Raw genomic sequence first — 19,165 nt, 5'->3', positions numbered from 1 at the left:
GTCATAGAAACATTATTTTTTTTTTAAAAAAAAAAAAAGGGGGGGGGATTTAGCTCAGTGGTAGAGTGCTTGCCTAGCAAGCGCAAGGCCCTGGGTTCGATCCTCAGATCTAAAAAAAAGAAAAAAGAAAGGTGTGTGCCACCACCGCCTGGCTATTACCTAATTTTAAAAAAATAAATAAATAAATAAAAATTAAAAGTTAAAAAAAAAAAAAAAAAGCCAGGCGGTGGTGGCGCACACCTTTAATCTCAGCACTCGGGAGGCAGAGGCAGGCAGATCTCTGTGAGTTCGAGGCCAACCTGGGCTAACCTAGTGAGTTCCAGGAAAGACACAAAACTACACAGAGAAACCCTGTCTCCAAAAAAAAAAAAAAAAGCCAGAAGAGACTGTATTATTGCTGAGAGTCTTGTATATGAGTAATTATTTGATGTTGTAGTCATATTATTCCTGGTGCCATAAAGAACCAGATTTGCAGCTGAAATAAATTAATATAAAATGAAGAAATAAATAAATTAGGATACTGGAACTGAGCTGAAGGTACCAATCCATATATCCTGGATTGTATTCTTAAAATTCCACTGTACAAAAGAGAGAGAGAGAGAGAAGAAGAAGGAGGAGGAGGAGGAGGAGGAGGAGGAGGAGGAGGAGGAGGAGGAGAAGAAGAAGAAGAAGAAGAAGAAGAAGAAGAAGAAGAAGAAGAAGAAGAAGAAGAAGAAGAAAAATTAGGGTCCCTTGGAGAGAGTGCTGACACCAGAATTGGGCAGGAAATGTTGCTCCAGGTAGCCAAGAAGCTACTGAAGGAGCTATCCCAACTGGGTAACAAATGCATGCTCCATCAAATACACTAAAAAGGGAGTACTAAAATGCCTCTGTTTTGTAACCCCAAGAATAGTTCAAGGGCCCCCAAAACAAGGGGTCAACAACCAATTTGTGTAAATAAAGTTTTATTAGAACACAGCTGTGGCTATTCGTTTACACTGACTATTTGCTTTCCCTTTACCTTAGCAGCTCTGTATAAGCCACAAGCAGAGGAAAGGTGACAGTCTTCAAATATAAAACCACCTTACAGAAAAAAAGAAAAAAAATCTGCCAATCCCTGACCTGATTGCCATTAGTGTGCAATGCTTTATGGGAGATTGCGGAAGGCATGAACACTTGGTATGGTGGTTTGGATAGGAATGGCCCCCATAGATTCGTGTGTCTGAATGCTTGGCTCAGAGGAACTGACACTACTGGGAGGTGTGGCCTTGTTGGAGTAGGTGAGGCATTGCTGGAGGAAGTGTGTCACTGTGGAGGCGGGCTTTGAGGTTTCAGACACTCAAGCCAAGACTGGAGGCACCGTCTCTTCCTGCTGCCTGTGGATCCAGATGTAAAACTCTCAGCTCCTTCTCCAGCACCATGCCTGCCTGCTGGCCACCATGCTTCCCCACATGATGATGATAATGAACTAACCTCCAAAACTGGAAGCCAGCCCCAATTAAATGTTTTCCCTTCTAAGAGTTGCCATGCCGTGGTCATGGTGTTCCTTCACAGCAATAGAAACCCTGACTAAGACAACTCTTGAACTAAAGTGCAGACACTGATTTCAGTATCATAGGAACAGTCCCAAGTCCCAAGCAAAGATGAGGGAAGAAGACAGACAGGGAGGGAGTAGGGAGCTCACAGAACTTGGGCCTCAATCCTAGGGCACTAATGCTAGTTGATTAATTGTTTTAAGCTGCTCCTAGCCTTCTTCAAAATACACCTGTATTTTTTAAGGGCTCTAGGACTGGACTCACTGATTAAGATCTACTGACCCTGGAGAACTAAGGTGAAATAACAGAGACCAGGCAGGCCCAAGAGTTAGAAGCACCGCAAATGAAGAGAGAACAGTAGAGAAGGCGAGAGGAAAACACATCTGGGCCCAATAAGGAGCGTCCCGGAGGTCTGGAGACGAGAAGACTGAGAATGCAGGAAGAGAAGGGTGGAAGTCACCAACCTGCAAAGAGAAGCACTGGCTGAAAAATATTCTAATAGCAGGCGCCCTGTTCTTGTCTCATAACTCACTACTGGACCAAAACTGTCTCCCCAGCCGGCTGGGAGAGGGAAGAAAACATATCCTCACAAAGCATTATTAAAAAAATAAATAAGGGGCTGGAGAGGTGGCTCAGAGGTTAAGAGCACTGGCTGCTCTTCCAGGGGTCCTGAGTTCAGTTCCCTCCCAGCAACCACATGGTGGCTCCCAACCATCTGTGATGAGATCTGGTGCCCTCTTTTGTATACATAGTAAATAAATAAATCTTTAAAAAAAAAAAATAAATAAATATTCTTTCATTTTCTTCACTGAAGTAACAAGGTATTACATAAAATCCTCTAAGAAATAAATCCATAAATCATTTCACTGACTCATCGCATGTATGGGAAAACTGACGCCTAAGACTAGTGTGTGCTTTTTAAAAACCCTATGTAGTTGAGGTAAGAACTAGAGTTGAACCACATGGACTCCTTCTCATTCTACTGCTGAGGACCCCACCTAAAGTCATCCTTCCTATCTGGTGACTTCTTTATTATGCGAACAGGCACTATGTATTTTCATTCATAAATCTCAAGCCTTTGGCAAACACCTGTCAACTGCCTCAAAGGGGGCCTCTTTCAAACCAGTTCCTTTGTAAGGTCTCCCATTTCAGCCATGTGTTCTGTTCAGTCTTCCTATTCTGTCCTTTCTGCCCAAAGACGTGTCCTGAGCGCACCTCGCATATGAGGAGACACAGGCAGGGCCAGGCACTAAGAAGAGCTCACGTCACACACCTCTCTCCACCACCAGGACTCGAAGAAATCATGGAGAAATGAAAGCCTATCAAGGCCACACCCCAGACTCATGAGTCTGATGGTCTGAGTGATTACACAAAGTCTCCCTCCCCTAGGAAATCAATAAAACATTTTTAAGGTCTGGGGATAGGGGTTAGGGTGGTGAACAGAGTCAATTAACTTGGATAGCAACTGAGGGGGCAAGGTGTTATGATATATGCATGCAGGGACCCCGGCTGGCCAGGGTATCCCATGTGCACTGGGAAACATGCTGGCATGCTGGGCAGAGGATGAGACACACAGTGCAGGATACCTTGGCCAGCCAGGGTCCCCCAACTGCATATATCATAACACAAGGCCTGCCCCGAATGTGAGCAGTGATGTCCAGTAAGTTGGGGACCCCAGTGGGACAATAGCAGCAAGAACAAACGGTTCTTCATTACAGGTTCGCTCCTTCTCTGCTTCCCAGCCACTTCCGTTTGCCATGGCTTTCTACCATCGTGGTTCTGCCACAGGCAGACAAGCCATGGAGCCATCTGACCACAGCCCGATGCCTCGGAGACCACGGGCCCAAACAAACCTTTCCTCCCTGTAAGCTGACTGGCTCAAGTATTTTGTCATAGCACTGAAAAGTGACCAAGACAAGTACTTTTTATACGTACTATTCACTAATATTAGGTATTATATTATAGCAGTAAGGCAGTACAGAAAGGCTGTTCCAAACCTATGCTACTGCTACTTTTAGACGTAGTTCAGAAGAAAGTACCCAAAATAACTCTGACTTACATAAAAAGAGAGAGCCTAGGAAAGGCAGTCCAAAGAACAATCATCTCATGATTCCCGTCATCCTTTAAAGGGGCAGGCACTAGTCTGACAACCCGAGTCCCATCCCCAGGACCCACGTGATAGAAGGATAGAACCCACTCCTACCAGTCCCACATGCTTGCATGTCCCACCCACACACATACACGCAAAATAAGCAAAATTCTTTTTTTTTTTTTTTAAGTACACACCCTTACCACTTAGAAATGGTTGTTGAGGCACAGAGTTTGTAGAAAAGACACCAAATTTGGAAAGGATCCATCTAGAAACTTTTTCAACCTGGAGCTTGTACTACTTTACAGGCACTGAAGTGGGCAGGCTGGGTAAAAGCAGCAGCGGCAGCAGTGACTCTCCATGTGTGAAGCAGAATGCGGAATGTCGAAGGCTGCAAGACAGAGAAACGTGGGGTGGATTAGTCCGACCATCCGGGTCTAAAACCAAGTCTGTAGTGCTTTAGCAGCTGCCATGGGACGTGCTGCTAATAAAATAAGTCAAGAACTTGCTTATAAAAAATAAAAACATAAATAAGCCGGGCGGTGGTGCTGCATGAGCTGGGTAGGAGTGGTGTAGGTCTGTCTTTTTTTGGTTTTTCAAGACAGGGTTTCTCCGTGTAGTTTTGGTGCCTGTCCTGGAACTCGCTCTGTAGCCCAGGCTGTCCCCGAACTCACAGAGATCCACCTGCCTCTGCCTCCCGAGTGCTGGGATTACAGGCGTGCGCCACCACTACCCGGCGTGGTGTACATCTTTAATCCCAGCACTCGGGAGGCAGAGGCAAGCAGCTCACTGTGAGTACCAGGCCAGTTTAGGCCCCATAGCCAGTTCCAGGCCAGCCAGGGCTGCGCAGTAAGAGCCTGTCTTAAAAACAAAAAAAGTATTTCAACCATCTATATGGAGATACAAGACAACTCTAGTTAACATTCAAGAGCTCTAAATTAAATGTTTCTTTTCCTCTGCTATCGTCTTTCTCAAGTATGTTACAATCTTAAAGGAAATGGCCAGTCACAGTTACTTATTTCTTGAGGAAACAGGGTCATAATAGTGTTTCTTCGCCTTGAGGACACAGCATCTGGGACCTTGAGACAAGGATCCTGGAGCTACCTTCCTTCCCACCTACACACAGGGGCCCTTAGGGCACAGGTGCTCCACGGTGCCGGGGGTGGTGTCTGCACACTCACACACACTCACAGTGAGGTCTGCAATGAACCAATGACCTCGGAAATACCATCTTACCCATACAACTGCACACAAAGAGTGACAGCTAGACAGTGAGATTAGTGCAGGATCATTTGTAAAAGTACAACAGAAAACAACCCAGAAGGATGTATTTTTTTTTAATTGCCTATGCATTCCACACAGCTGCAAAATCCAGATGCACTGTGAACAGCCATGAGGAGACCACCTGGCTGCATTAAAGAAACAAGCTACAGAACACTGAGTTATACTCTGTCTTTAAGAAAACAACACGTTAAGCTGGGTGTCATAGCACATGCCTATAATCCTAGCACATCACGGGCGGAGGCAGGACGATCGGGCGTTCTACACCATGCATTGGATGCCAGCGTAGGCTGCAAGAAACCTTGTCTCACGTGGAGTTGGTGGTCTCCAAAGCACTGAAAGCTGCATAAATGGGTCAAATGATGATCTGTACAAGACAGTAAGGGCACAGGGATTAAAAAGGCAAGGGCTGGAGGGCTGGAGAGATGGCTCAGAGGTTAAGAGCACCGACTGTTCTTCCAGAGGTCCTGAGTTCAATTCCCAGCAACCACAGAGTGGCTCACAACCATCTGTAATGAGATCTGGTGCCCTCTTCTGTATACATAATAAATAAGTAAATAAAAAATAAAAAATAAAAAAGAGTAGTTTGTTTGAAAAAAAAAAAAAGGCAAGGGCTGTTTTATCTTCTGACTGCTGAAACATGTGCCTTTCAGACAGAATTAAACTCAAAACAAGTTCCCCAAATTAAGCTGATTCCTCCAGCCTCATAAAGCCACTTACTTCAGAGTCACTTTTCCTAAAAACCAATAGCTACTTCCCTCCTTGTCCCTAGGGGGGACCCAGTAATCCAACACACCCTGAGTGCCGACTGGGTACTAGCCCTCCATGCATCCATGAGTGAGCCTGCAAACTCTATTCTGGGCACCTTGAAACTCTACTGTTGCTCATCTCCTCACTGTTAGGGAAAGTCCAGGAAGGTACCAAAACACACTGCTAAGACTGAGAACCAACATGTCAGCATGTGAAATGTTCACAGCACTGATTTGAACTCAAAATGATGCCTACAAAATTCTATATGCAGCCGGGCAGTGGTGGCGCACGCCTGTAATCCCAGCACTCAGGAGGCAGAGGCAGGCGGATCTCTGTGAGTTCGAGGCCAGCCTGGACTACCAAGTGAGTTCCGGGAAAAAGGCGCAAAGCTACACAGAGAAACCCTGTCTTGGAAAAACAAAAAACAAACAAACAAAATTCTATATGCAAATGCTATTTATGTTATGTCCAAAAGGTGTAAAAAGGCAAAAAGTATAAACATCTGAAGTAGAAAAAAAATGAATTATGGTTTACTTGGAAGATACTCCATACATTACATTTAACCTAGAGCTTGTAGCTGAACATGATGGATTCACCCCAAATTCCTCTTGGGGGGGGTGTTATTTTTATTAGCGCTTTGAGAATTTTGTACAATGTGCTTTGATTCATATTCATCTCCCTCCCCACTCTTCCCAGATTCACCTCTACTGCCCCATCCGCCTACCTTTGTGTCGCTTTTTTTTTAAAAAAAAAAAACTTGTCAAGACCAATTTGTGTCGCCCAAATCTTCTTCAGCGTGTGCCTTCCATGGGAGTGTCGTCCATTCACTGGGGGCTCCACGCTCAGAGAAAACTGTCCAACTTCTCCCAGAAGCTAGCAATTGCCAATAGCTCTGTGGCTGAGGGTGGGATTTGGTCCCACCTCCCCTCTCCGTGCTGGGATTTGGTCTGGCTCGGGCCTGCACAGACAGACCTTGTGCGGGCCGCCGTCACAATGCTCCAAGTTCACGTGCACAGCTGCCCCGCTGTGTCCGGAAGACACTGCTTCCTGGCAGTCACCCTCCCTCTGCCCGGGGCTCTCATCCTCTCTGCTCCTCTTTCAAGGTGACCCCTGGGCCCTGGGAGGAGGGTTCAGTATACACACATTCCCTTGAGGGCTGAGCCTGGTGCATTCTGGTGTTTTCGGTGCCTCAGCAAATTGTAGGTCTCTGTGTTGATCACCATCTACTCCAAACAGAAACTTCTGTTTTTACTCTGTCCCTGAACCACTCTGATATCGTATTAAAAAAAAAAAAAAAAAAAACCCTCAAAGATTAAAAAAAAGAGAGAGAGAGAGAAAACCCTGTCTCGAAAAAATAAAAAAGGAGAATGAAAGGCATTCTTTAGTAAAGTAAATTTAAAATACTTTTAAAAATAGTGTTCAGAAATATTACTCAGCAAAAAAAAAGCAAAACATAAGAATTGGTTTATTCACTAATTAATGTACATAGTGTATTACATTTGCAGTTCATGTGTATTCAACATATACTACACATACAGTAGATACTTGGTATATGTTGAATTGCTACCAGTAGCAAGGGTTCTTCTGAGGGACAATCATAGATACACAATGCCAAGCTAAATTCAAAATATAGAGGGAAAATACTTCTATTCCTAGGCAGTGGTTTTAAATAAATGATGTTTCTCTTACACTTTTCTCCAAACAGCTGTTGTTCTAATGATGATCAGAAAATCCACTTTTAAAATCTCACGAGGAAGGTGTTACAGATGAATGTCTGTGTCCTATCCCCAAACTCACACTCTGATATACTAACATAAGTAGAGGAGGTGGGATTTCCAGGGGAAGTCAGGTCATGAAGGTGGAGTCCCCGGAATGTGAATGTCCCCCTTCCTAAAGGCACAGGAGAGCTGCTTCCTCTATATACCAAACCAGGAAGTGGGCTCTTACCAGACATCAGATCTGCCTTGACCAAAGACTTCTCCACCCCCACGACTGTAAGGAACTAATTTGACTCAGCAGTCTACAGTATTCCACGGCCACATTCCAAGCTGACTAAGGCTAATGGCACTAAGCAACAAGGCTAAAACCCTCCCATACCACTAGTGGGAACAAAAAGGTCAAAAAGCAATTCCAGAAAAACCTATGTGACTCTCAAAGGATAAACACCACTCAGGAATCCCACTCTTGGGTATTCACACACAAAATGAAAATATATACCCCCACAAAAATGCACATTCACCGTACCATTTTATATAATTGCCGAATGGTAGAAATAACCCAAATGTTACCTCTCCATGAATGGATAAGTAAAACTGAGGTGTGTGAACCTGCTGGAGTATTACACTACCACAGAAAGAAATGATGTTCTGATATGTGTCACACAATGGATGATCTGTAAAATAAACTAGGTGAAACAAGCTGATATCCAGAACGGACAAATCTCCACACAGAGAAAGTCAATGTGCAGGAGTCTAGGAACAGAAGAATAAAAAAAAAAAATGAGGAATGATGAAAATATCAACTGTAGAGGTGGGTGTTCAAGTCTGTGAATGCACATTAGCCACAGTTGTATACTTTAAGTTGGTGATTCATAATGGTGTGTGGATTACATCTCAAGAAAACTGTTTCTAATATATATATATTCTATATACCTATATGCAAACTTCTTTATCAATAGCCCAATGTCTGCCACATCATTTGTCACCCTGCACCTTTGTAGAATGGGAAAGCCTTGTCTAAACTAACAAACACCAGACTCCTGTCAGCCAAAAAAGCCTGGGGAGGAGGACATGGCGTCTGGATCTCAGCTTCCATCGAGGCTATCGGAGTCAGAGGATCCAACCTCATTTTCCTCCTAACACAACTACATGCCAGCCATTTGTTCTATAATCTGCTAAGGTCAGTTGTGTTTCTTATAATCACATAATTTAGTAAAGTTTTTACAATCAAGAATGAGCGAGACAAGAAAATGCTTTGTCTGTAAAAATGAACTTTTATGAGCTAAAGGAAATCACTCAAAAAACATTGTACAAAAAATGCCTTGACTGTATTCCAAAAGATTAGCAAATTTAAAACATTTACACATTTAGTCATAAAATGTTTAAAGTATGTACTTCCCACCTCATTTCAAAAAAGTTTTCTTTTTTGGTGTGTGTGTCTGCGCATGTGTATGTGTGTTCACATGTGCGATCATGCGTGTGCATATAAAAGCCTGAAGTTGACCTGACTTCAATGTCTTCCTTGATCTCTGCAATTTATTCCCTGACACGAGGTTTCTCTGAATCAAGAGCTCATCAAGTCTGCCTGTACTAGCTAAGTAGCCCTCTCTGAGGAGTTCCTGCCCTTGCCTCCCAAATCCTGGGATTCCAGGTGGCCACACACCTTCCCTACTTTAAAATGAGTGCTGAGGTCCAAACTGAGCTCCTCGTGGTTGCTTGGCAAGGACTTCACCCTCTGAGCCATCTCCCCAGCCCCTTAAGGACGTTTTCTATTAAATAATCAACTGCCAGAATACTACACAACAAATATTGTATAAGGAAGCCTCTGAAGTTATAGGGGTGGGGAAGTGGTGTTTGTCGGTTTCATGCTGCTTTAAAGATAGGAAGTCATGTGGCCCAGGTGGGCCTCAGCTTGGACCCCTAATTCCTCCTGTTTTCATCTTCAAAGTGCTAGCTAGGGTCATCACCAGGCCTAGCTGTTGAAGTTATTTTTCTAGGAGACTAATACAAGGACTAGACATGATGGCTAAGCAGTTAAGAACACTGCCTGCTCTTGCAGAAGACTGGGTTCAATTTCCAGCAGCCACAGGGCAGCTCACAACTGTCTGTAACTCAGTCCTAGAGAGTACCACAGCCTCTTCTGGCCTCACTGGTAATTCACGAACATTGTGCATGGACACATACGAAGGCAAAATACCCATACACATACAGCAAAAAATAAATGTTGCTTTAAATGGGCTAACACATATTACTATTACTCTAAAGTGTGCCTGACCCTGCTGAGTACTCTCCGAAGACACCTAGCTTGTCAAGCCTCCACACCAACCGCACCCCCTGCTGGGGGGGGGGGAGGCTACCCACCACTCCCACATTTCCCCAAGACTGCTCTTGAGTGAGAGTAGCAGGAAATAATAGATGGAAGGATTTAGAGTGTGGCGATAAACAGATAGAAAATACAGGATAACCTCGAGAGGGCCTGGAACCTATTCCAACGGGACCCGACTGTCTCTGCCCTAGGATATTTATAGAAATGCCAAGGGGTGAAGCAAAAGGCCTCCCCCCAGCACAGCCAAGTGCAGACCATCTCTGACACCTGCACTCAGGCCCGTGGTCCTAATCATCCTCTCCATGCAGAGCTGCTGGGTAAAGCCACTAAGAACCTGAAAATGGGCTCCCACAAGCCCCATCATCTCAAGGACACTCCATCTCTTCAACTGGAAGCAGCTGCCCAAGGTCAACCCCACTCAGTCAGCTCAAGACCACTGGAGTCCCCTCTTCCCAGGCACTTCACCCCCCAGACAGTTTACCTCTAATCCTCCTTTGTCAAAGCTAAACTACATCTCACCTATGTATTCAGGTGACCATTATGTGAAAAAGCAGCCCTTCCTCACTCATTTACACTCATGTATAAGCTCCATGACTGCCATCCCCTCCCAGGACCACACATCTCCACCTCCCCTTTTTAAAAACTTATTCTTACAAATATTATTGTTGGGATTTTGCTGTTGTTGAGGAAGATGCTCTCTCTCTCCACCATATGGGTTCCAAGGTCGTCCGTAACCCAGGTCATCAGGCTTGTCGACAAGTACCTTTCTTTACCTGCTCAGCCATCTCGACAGCCTGCCTTTCTTGTGACTCAACTTACTCAATCGACTCTGTCATGAGTTGTGACTCCCAGCGCCTGTAGTGCTAAAATAGAAAACATTCTTCCACTTGACGGCAAGAGAAGGTCATGTGGGAACCCTACAGGGTCTCTGGCCTGCCTTCTTTAGGGACCTTACTGTATCTCAGGCATTGCTTCCTAAGGCACCTTGTTGCCATCAGTGCCTACCAGCCAGTAGTGGGGGTCAAGATTGTAACGCAAGAGACAAAACCACCCATCTATCTCCCTAATGTTCTCTAGACTCAGCTTCATACAAATAGATCCCACACAGTCCTCCACCCACATCTGCCAGCCACTTTCTGCTAACTGGAATGTCCTGCCTTTGTGTCTATGAACCGAAGCACTTCTGAAATTGTTTTTAAAGTAGAAAGCCACTTACCCACTCAAGAGCCTTAGGCTTCTCAACTGCAAAGTGAGAACAATGCCTTTAAGAGCTATTTCCTAACGATTGGAAAGGACCATAGCAGTATCCTGAGTATTGTTTAGGGTAAACTTAGGACAATAGCTGACAGGTGTCAATCAACAGTTCTGTGTTGTTGTTCCATGAACACAATGAGAACCCAAGAAATATTTTCTCAATTGGCAGAACAATAGAGAATGTCTTTTCTAGCCACACAGCTCTCCAAAGAATAGTCTGGGGCTTGACACCTCTGAGAAGGGAAGGCAGTTTCCACTGGAGCTTTCCATCTTATGGAAATCTCACAGACTCCAGATGGGAGAACAGAGACCCACTACATGATGGGTCATGATTCACTAATACATGGGGAAAATGAGAAAGGAGGGGGGAATGGCATCATTTCTGTGTGTGTGTGTGTGTGTGTGTGTGTGTGTGTGTGTGTGTGTGTGTGTTTATGGTGTGATGGACATTTAACACAACCTTTGCCATCATGTCTGGTTTTCAGTGCACACCAGGTATTCACACCACTGTCCAGCCTCCACCAGCCTCTGACTCCAGAACCCTCTTCATCTTGCAAAACTCAGGACCCATGACACAGTGACGGCCCATTTTCCTGCCCTGGCCTCCTGCAACCACCCACCCACTTGCTGTCTCAGTGAACTGATGACTGGAGGTATCTATCTCACACAACTGGAATCACAGCTACCTGCCCTCTGGGGCCTGGCTTATATCACCAAGCTGTAGTTAGAGTTTTCCTGCCTGGCCCAGTCAGGACAAATCTCTCTTACCCGCCAGACCCACAGTCGCTCAGACCCAACCAAGAAAGCACACAGAAACTTACATTGTTTACAAACTGTATGGCCGTGGCAGGCTTCTTGTTATCTACTTCTTCTATCTTAAATTAACCCATTTCTGTTAGTCTATACTTTGCCACATGGCTTGTGGCTTACCAGTGTCTTTACATGTTGCTTCTCATGGCGGTGGCTGGTGGAGTCTCTCCCCAGCCTTCTACTTCCCAGAATCCTCTTCTCTCTTGTCCCGCCTATACTTCCTGCCTAGCCACTGGCCAAACAGCATTTTATTTGTACAGAGCGATATCCACAGCACCAAGCTCGATGTCTTCAAGGTTTATACATGTTATTTCAACAAGATCTTCAAGACCACTCAAGGACTTAAGTACACTGTAACTGACGTATATTACTTCGGGGCACTGCCCCGAAGATCTGGATGACTCAGACAAAGGGGGGGGGCACTCCTCACTTGACTGTGGGCATCATGCCAAGTGCTCTGGTAGGTGTGTTTCCCACACCTCTTAATTAAGCCCACACAACTCTAAGGAGGTAGTTACTGTGACTCTCAACCAACAAATGAGAAAAAGGGTTCTGAAGAACTCAGTATGAACTAGGCCTCTATTTCCACTTGTTTTCATCATAGAACTTGTATCACTAGCTCAACAAGCATGCTTATATCTATGTATTCAATTCCTTAACTGTCTGTATGGAAAGTCATTGTTACTTTAACCCATGGGGATTAGAAGATGGCAAGGCAGCATGGACTGAGTGACATCACGAGAGGAATGTGTCACCTGTGCCTGTTACACAGAGGTGCTCTTTGAATCCCCGTATCACTACACCATTCAGAAGGCAACAGGTCTGTAAGGAAACTGTATCTATGCATCACTACACCATTCAGAAGGCAACAGGTCTGTAAGGAAACTGTATCTATGCATCACTATACCATTCAGAGGGCACAACTCTGTAACAAAACTGGATCTATGGAGTACACACTTACAATGCAAACATCATCTCTGGCCCTTCTGAAACTCTTGTCCATGAATGTTTTTCTTAGATGCTCAGAAAGCAGAAGGCATGGTTACTGCCAGACACATTTAGGGTTTGTTCCTGGATACAGAATCAGAGACTGTAAAACACAGAGATCCAGAAATCCAGTGTCTCAGAAAGGCAAATATAAATCTATCACATCCTTGTTTTTCTATGAATTTTTCTATTTTGTTTTGTTTTGAGACAGGTTTTCTCTGTGTAGCCCTGGCTGTCCTGGAACTCACTCTGTAGACCAGGCTAGCCTTGTTGAGACAGGGTTTCTCTGTGTAATCCTGACTGTCCTAGAACTCACTCCGTAGACCAGGCTGGCCTCGAACTCACAGAGATCCATCTGCCTCTGCCTCCCAAGTGCTGGGATTAAAGGCGTGCGCCACCACCACCTGAATTTTTGTTTTCAAACAAACTACCTAAAGACTCTCATTTTTAGCTCAGCGTGACCAATAAAACTGTATATGTACACCTCAAGTATATTTCTTACATCATTAAGGTTTGAATCTGAAGTAGCTCCCATGAGCTCAAGTTTTAGACTCTTGTTCTCTGGTGGGTGGTGTTATTTTGGGAGGTTGTGGGGTCATAGGAGAAGAAGCCAACTTGCAGAAGTGAGTCACTAGAAGTGGGCCTCAGGAGTGGCCCCTGGCCCGTGTCAAGCTCTCTGATTCCTAGTCCACAGTGATCCAGTCAGCCCCTGGCCACAGGCTCCAGCACCGTAACTGAGCTGGTCCTCCCTGCCTTCCCCTCCATGATGGACTGCAATCCTCTGAAACTGTGAGTCACAAGGAAATGTTTCTGTCACCGATTGTGGTCACAGCGACGTAAAAGTGACGGTGTAAGTAATGTACACAAATGTGTATTTCTCCCTTTTCCCTTCAGAATGAAGCATCCTACATTGCTCATTTTCCCCCTTACAGTTAATTAAAACTCCTTATTATGTTTGGAAGTTATTAAAAACTAAATACATACTTCTAACTTTCTTAAGATAGTTTCCTTCTCAGGCTAATGATGCAAACCACATCCAGAATGTAAAATGGTGTGGAAAGAAACTGGGTTCTTTTAAGGGCTCCAATAAATCCCTACTTACAATCAAAGTCTGCATGTCCCATTAAACTGTTGTTTTCAGAAAGTAATTTCTTTTGATCACAGCATGAAAAATGTTAGTCAGTTAAAAGAGAAAAAAAAAAAATACTGTGTTCACAAAATAACTTTATCCTCACCCATGCTAGAAGCCAGCGGTTTCCTTTCTGTGGGAAACAATAGCCCTTGGGAAACACATTCCCTGCTAAATGTCTTTGGCATTTTCCACACACAATTGGTTCAACTTCCTAATAATCACCATTTACCAGAAATGTGAAAGATAAAAATCTATCACAATACACAATGAGACCAAGCAAGCCAAAAGGAGACAGAAGAAAATCGCAAAGGCTCCCTGAAGAAGACAGGGAGTGAAACCTCCAAGGCCAACACAAACATCTCCCAGCTCCTGTTTAAGACAGTAGGGCAGTTTCAAGGTAACAAAATTCGTTTCTTTCTCCCTTCTGAAGGAGGGCTCACCCCATTAGCATGCTCACATCTTATAGCATCCCCTCTGCCATAAAGGAGCAGGGGGAAGCCCCTCAGCTACTTCCACAGTTTGGTTTCCTTTCATGATAAAAGCCCTCCAAACAGCGGTCTCTGTTTGGTACTTCAGTCTCTCCTTCACCCAGCCCACCTGGACTCCACGGGAGTTGTTGTCAATGTTCTCCACAGCTCATGAAACTCAGAGGTCAGAATCCAGTCCGAATCTTCGGTGGACTCAAAGGCAGTGTGTCTCTCTCCATATTTCAAAACACTTTCTTCGCTTGGACTACAAAATGCCGCACACTATCCTAGCTTTATTTTGCCTGTTTTATGAGACAAGGGTCTTGCTATGTGGATCGTGCTGGCTTTGCAGTCCATCCCACTGCCTCAGGAGTGCTAGGATCAGCCGCGTAGCAAGCATGACAAACCAGAAGAAAACCTCCTGGTTTCCCTCTGCTCCCAGGCCCCCATCCTCTGCTTCTTCTCCAACTCTGATCGCCAGGATGACCCAAGGTCAGTCCCCGACCTCCTGCCCACTGAACATTACCTCCGTTACCAGCTCCTCAGAGGGTTTACATTCAAACCTGGCTATGCCTGATTCAAACCTGGCTATGCCAGTGCAGAGCTGGTCTCTGTGACCCAGGCCTGCCGCCTCTCTTCTAACCACCAGCCTGGCAAACGCATTATCCGTGTGGACTCATCTAAAGGATCCCAGCACAACTCTTACGATGCCCAAATCTTTGCCTGTCCCTGGTGCGGTGCCTTTGCAAACACTGCCATGGTTCTTCAAATTGCTAAGGCCAGGTACCCCAGACACACACACACACCCCCTTTCTTTTCCACACACTCCCACCACAACCCATCAACAACAGTTCTCTTCGCCCTGTCCTTAGATTAGCATCTTTCCCAAACCTGGCCATTTCTCTCCGTGCCTTCTGCTACTTCAGTCCCTGCCAGGGTCCTCTCTGGCTTGAAGCCATCCTCAGCACCCTGTGGGCTTCATGTTTCACGTACCGAGGAAATGCATGAGCTCTCTTTTCCCCCTACTCTAGCCACACCAGCTTTCCAGTTAGAACAAATCCCCAGAGAGCCTGCCTGTGCCATAGGCCCCCTCCCCCCACCCAGACCACTGAAAATGCCATCTCCCCAAAGAGGCCTCACGGACAGACAACCCTACCCAAACTAACCGTTGCCCACCATGCTCTCAATAACCGGACTTTTCATTCTATATCCAATTGCCCACCTGATGAAGCCGATACTCCCAGGAGAGCCATTTACCATCACGGGCGAAGCTTCTTACTCCAAGGACTCAATAACCAATTGTTGCTTAGGTAAACCCTGCCAGTGATGACACTAACTTTAACATCATTCAGTGGCCTGCTAATGCTTTACTCAATAAAATGAATCCTCAATATCAACAATGCCCTACAATTCCACATAGCTGCTTCTGAAGCCCATGAGGCAGCCCAGAGTGACTGCAAGAGAGCGGAGCTTGTCTGAGACCTTCAATCCCTTTGTGAAGCTTTCCTTCCATGTTGAGATGCAACCCAATGTCTCCAGGAACTGATATATTTTAAATTGGCTCCTCTCTTCCTATGAAGTTACTCCATCAAGCGACATGCACTCGGAGAACGACCTGAGGTAACCTTGTTTCCCATTCCAATGGCCACCCCCGCCCCCAGTGCCCACCACAAAAGAGACTATCCAAACAGTTTAACAATTAGAAAGGGAAAGCACCCAACTCCGCACCTAAAGTTGAGTTTGTCGGGGTTTTGTTGTTGTTGTTTTTACATTTACTTATTTATTTATTTATTGGCGGCTGCGGGCACGCTCAAGCCGCGGTGTAGGTGTGGTGGTCGGAGAGCAAATTTCAGGAATCAGTTCTCTCCTTCCACTATGTGGGCCCTGCAGCTTCACCTCAAGTTGTCAGGTTGACAGCCAGTGCCCTCAGATGCTAAGTCACTGCACTAGCCCCAAATCATGAATTTCTACAAAAGCACTTTAAGGTAAGACTAAGGGAGGAAGCGGGGAGAGAGGGGAGGGGGAAGAGGGGCGGGGAGAGGAGGGGGAGGGGAAAGGGGCACAGGGGAGGGGAGGGCAAAGCTCCCCACCCTGGCCAGGCGGTTATGATCTGCTATGGTCTGATAGCCTCCTGCTAGTTCACACTTCTAAGATGGGCCCCTCCCAAGAAAACAGCCCGAGCTCCATCCACCCCTCCCTCCACCAAGTTTAGTAAACTAAATATAGCCTGCAATCTTCAACTGACACGTTTACCCCTGAGAGAAAGGAAAGAAGTCATACAACCCCTGTCACAGCCAAGCAATGGCACAGCTGGGCCGGTTCCCCGGTTCCCCGGCACCCCGGCACCCCGGCACCGGTCAACGTGTGTGAGGAGCAATCACTCACCTCGTGAGGAGAGCTGGTAAAAGGAAAGAGAGGCAAATGTTGAACTCCGATATAAGTGGCCCGCCCTCAAAGGTGTGAAGGCAGAAACATTTGCTTTCTAAGACAGCTGCTCCTTGGGGAGACAATCAGACTGGTGATCAAAACACAAAGAAGGGGCCTGGAGAGACGGCTCGGTGGCTCAGAGCACGGACTGCTCTTCCACAAGACCTGTCCCAGCACACACACAGTGGCTCACAACTCCAATCCCAGGGGACCCAACACCCTCTTCCGGCCTCCTCAGGCACCAAGCACATACACACAAATGCAGACAAAACAGCCACACACCTAAGATTAAAAATAAACAAATAGCCGGGGGGGGGGGGGGGGGGGGGGTGCATGCCTTTAATCCCAGCACTTGGGAGGCAAAGGCAGGCAGATCTCGGTGAGTTCAAGGCCAGCTTGGTCTCCAAAACGAGTTCCAGGAAAGGCATAAAGCTACACAGAGAAACCCTGTCTCGAAAAACCAAAATAAGCAAGTAATGAAAACGCCAATGAGGGCTGAGAAGTGGCTCTGGAGAGCAAGCATGCCGCTACGTGGGCATCCAGACCTGGGACGGCTCACTTGGTAAAGCGCTTTCCATAGAAACATGAGGGCCTGAGTTTTAAAGTCCCAGAATCTACATAAGAAGCTGGGCACTGTGGTATGCGGCCCTAAGCCCAGTTCAGAGGAGGTGGAGACAGATGGGGTCCTGGAGCTCACTGGCCAGTCAGCCTAGCTAAATTGGTGAGCCCTGGGTTCTGTGAGAGACCCTGTCTCAAAACATAAGGTTGAGAGCAACTGGAAAAGACACCCAATATTGGCTTCTGTCCTCCGTATACTCACAGACACCTGTGCATTTGAGAGAGAGAGGGAGGGAGGGAGGGAGGGAGGGAGGGAGAGAGAGAGAGAGAGAGAGAGAGAGAGAGAGAGAGAGAGAGAGAAACTTAGCTTTCCTGGTGAAATCTGAGGTGACTGACTGGTAAATTCACATTCCTTTCAGAACTGTCAGTTTCTGGGAGCTGGTCTGGGGGAGTGCTTCATTTCACTAACATAGCAGATCCTGACCTAATTGGATTGTGCTGGCCTGCACATAACACCAGGTGTCCTACGCTGGTCTAGAGTAAGGAACGACCGAGTATTAATATCCTTCTCTATCAACTGTCATAAAGACAATGTTTTAGATGGAAAGGAGGTCTAGGAACCAAGACTGGGAACACCCAGTAAGAACTAGGAAAGAAAGCTGAGGACAAGCCAATGAAGGTCACAGGCAATCCTTGACAGTGGGGGATCCTGGAAGCCAAGTAACTCCAGCTAACATGGCTAGGGTTTGCCAAGTCGATAGGATCTACAACCACCTAGGAGATAAATCACCAGACACACCTGGAGGCCTCTGATTGTGACTGTGACAGATTATCTTGATTAGATTGGGAAGCAAAGCAAATTCAGACCATCTAACAGACAGGTAAGCTGAGGGTTCAGAAAGGTCCATGGTTAAAGCTTCTCCCTGGAGGGGTGGAAAGTACAGAGGCACCCTCTGTGGGACAATTCTTCCGACTTTTCTCTTTTAAACCTCTCAACAAATACCTGTGTGGTGGCTGGTTTTATGAGTCAGTTGTTGGCCAGGCACGGGACCAAGATGGCTGAGCACATGTTTAATATGAGATTATTATTTAAATTAGTGGACTAAGAAAAACAAACTGCACTCTAAGCCAGGCACAGTGGTGCATGTGAGTAATTCCAATTACTCAGGCTGAGTCAAGAGTATCACAAGTTTAAGACCAGCCTGGAAAAGGTATGGGGATGCTTATCTCAAAACAGACAAACAGGGGCTGGAGAGCACTAACTGCTCTTCCAAAGGTCCTAAGTTCAATTCCCAGCAACCACATGGTGGCTCACAGCCATCTGTAATGAGATCTGGTGCCCTCTTCTAGCCTGCAGGCAGATATATAGGCAAAACACTGTATACATTTAAAAAACAAACAAACAAAAAAAAAAAAAAAAAAAAAACCCAACAGCCTCCACACTGTGGGTGAGCTAAGTCCTATCAGATGAATGCTTGAATGGAAAAACACTGATCTTTCCAGAAGACCAGTAAACTTGGCCAGCAGACCAAATTACACCTCCTCTCTGGGTCTCCAGCCTGTCCATCTGGTCTGCGGACTTGAGACTTACCAAGTCCCTCCAACCATGGTGCCGATTCTTTAAACTTGAAGAACTCCCAAACACTCTCATGTCTGGCTGCCTTCCTCTATCTACACACATACACATACACACACACACACACACACACACACACACCTGAGTTCATAGTTTACTTGCTCTTGCAAACACTCACTAATACAATGCTAATCAGCATCTAAGAAGGATTTCTGCAACTGACTGGCCAATAAGTTTACTAAGAATATGAAGAGAGCCTGTGACTCAACAACCTTT

General features: G+C 45.8%; 1 protein-coding gene across 5 annotated transcripts in view; it reads right to left on the bottom strand.

Annotated features, from left to right (window-relative positions):
• Nucleotides 1–19,165, bottom strand: part of Fryl (FRY like transcription coactivator) — a 242,924-nt gene that overhangs the window by 199,202 nt on the left and 24,557 nt on the right. For 3 of the 5 annotated variants that reach the window (XM_036201449.1, XM_036201445.1, XM_036201447.1), the window contains exon 2: nt 3,807–3,994. The exons of the other annotated variants lie outside the window; for them this stretch is intronic. The gene's annotated coding sequence lies outside the window, so the exon portion shown is untranslated. The remainder of the gene's footprint in view (nt 1–3,806; nt 3,995–19,165) is intronic. 5 annotated transcript variants of the gene reach the window in all.

The sequence above is a fragment of the Onychomys torridus genome, chromosome 10 (genome assembly GCF_903995425.1).
Source record: "Onychomys torridus chromosome 10, mOncTor1.1, whole genome shotgun sequence".
NCBI lineage: Eukaryota > Metazoa > Chordata > Mammalia > Rodentia > Cricetidae > Onychomys > Onychomys torridus.
This window is presented reverse-complemented; position numbering and strand designations above follow the sequence as displayed.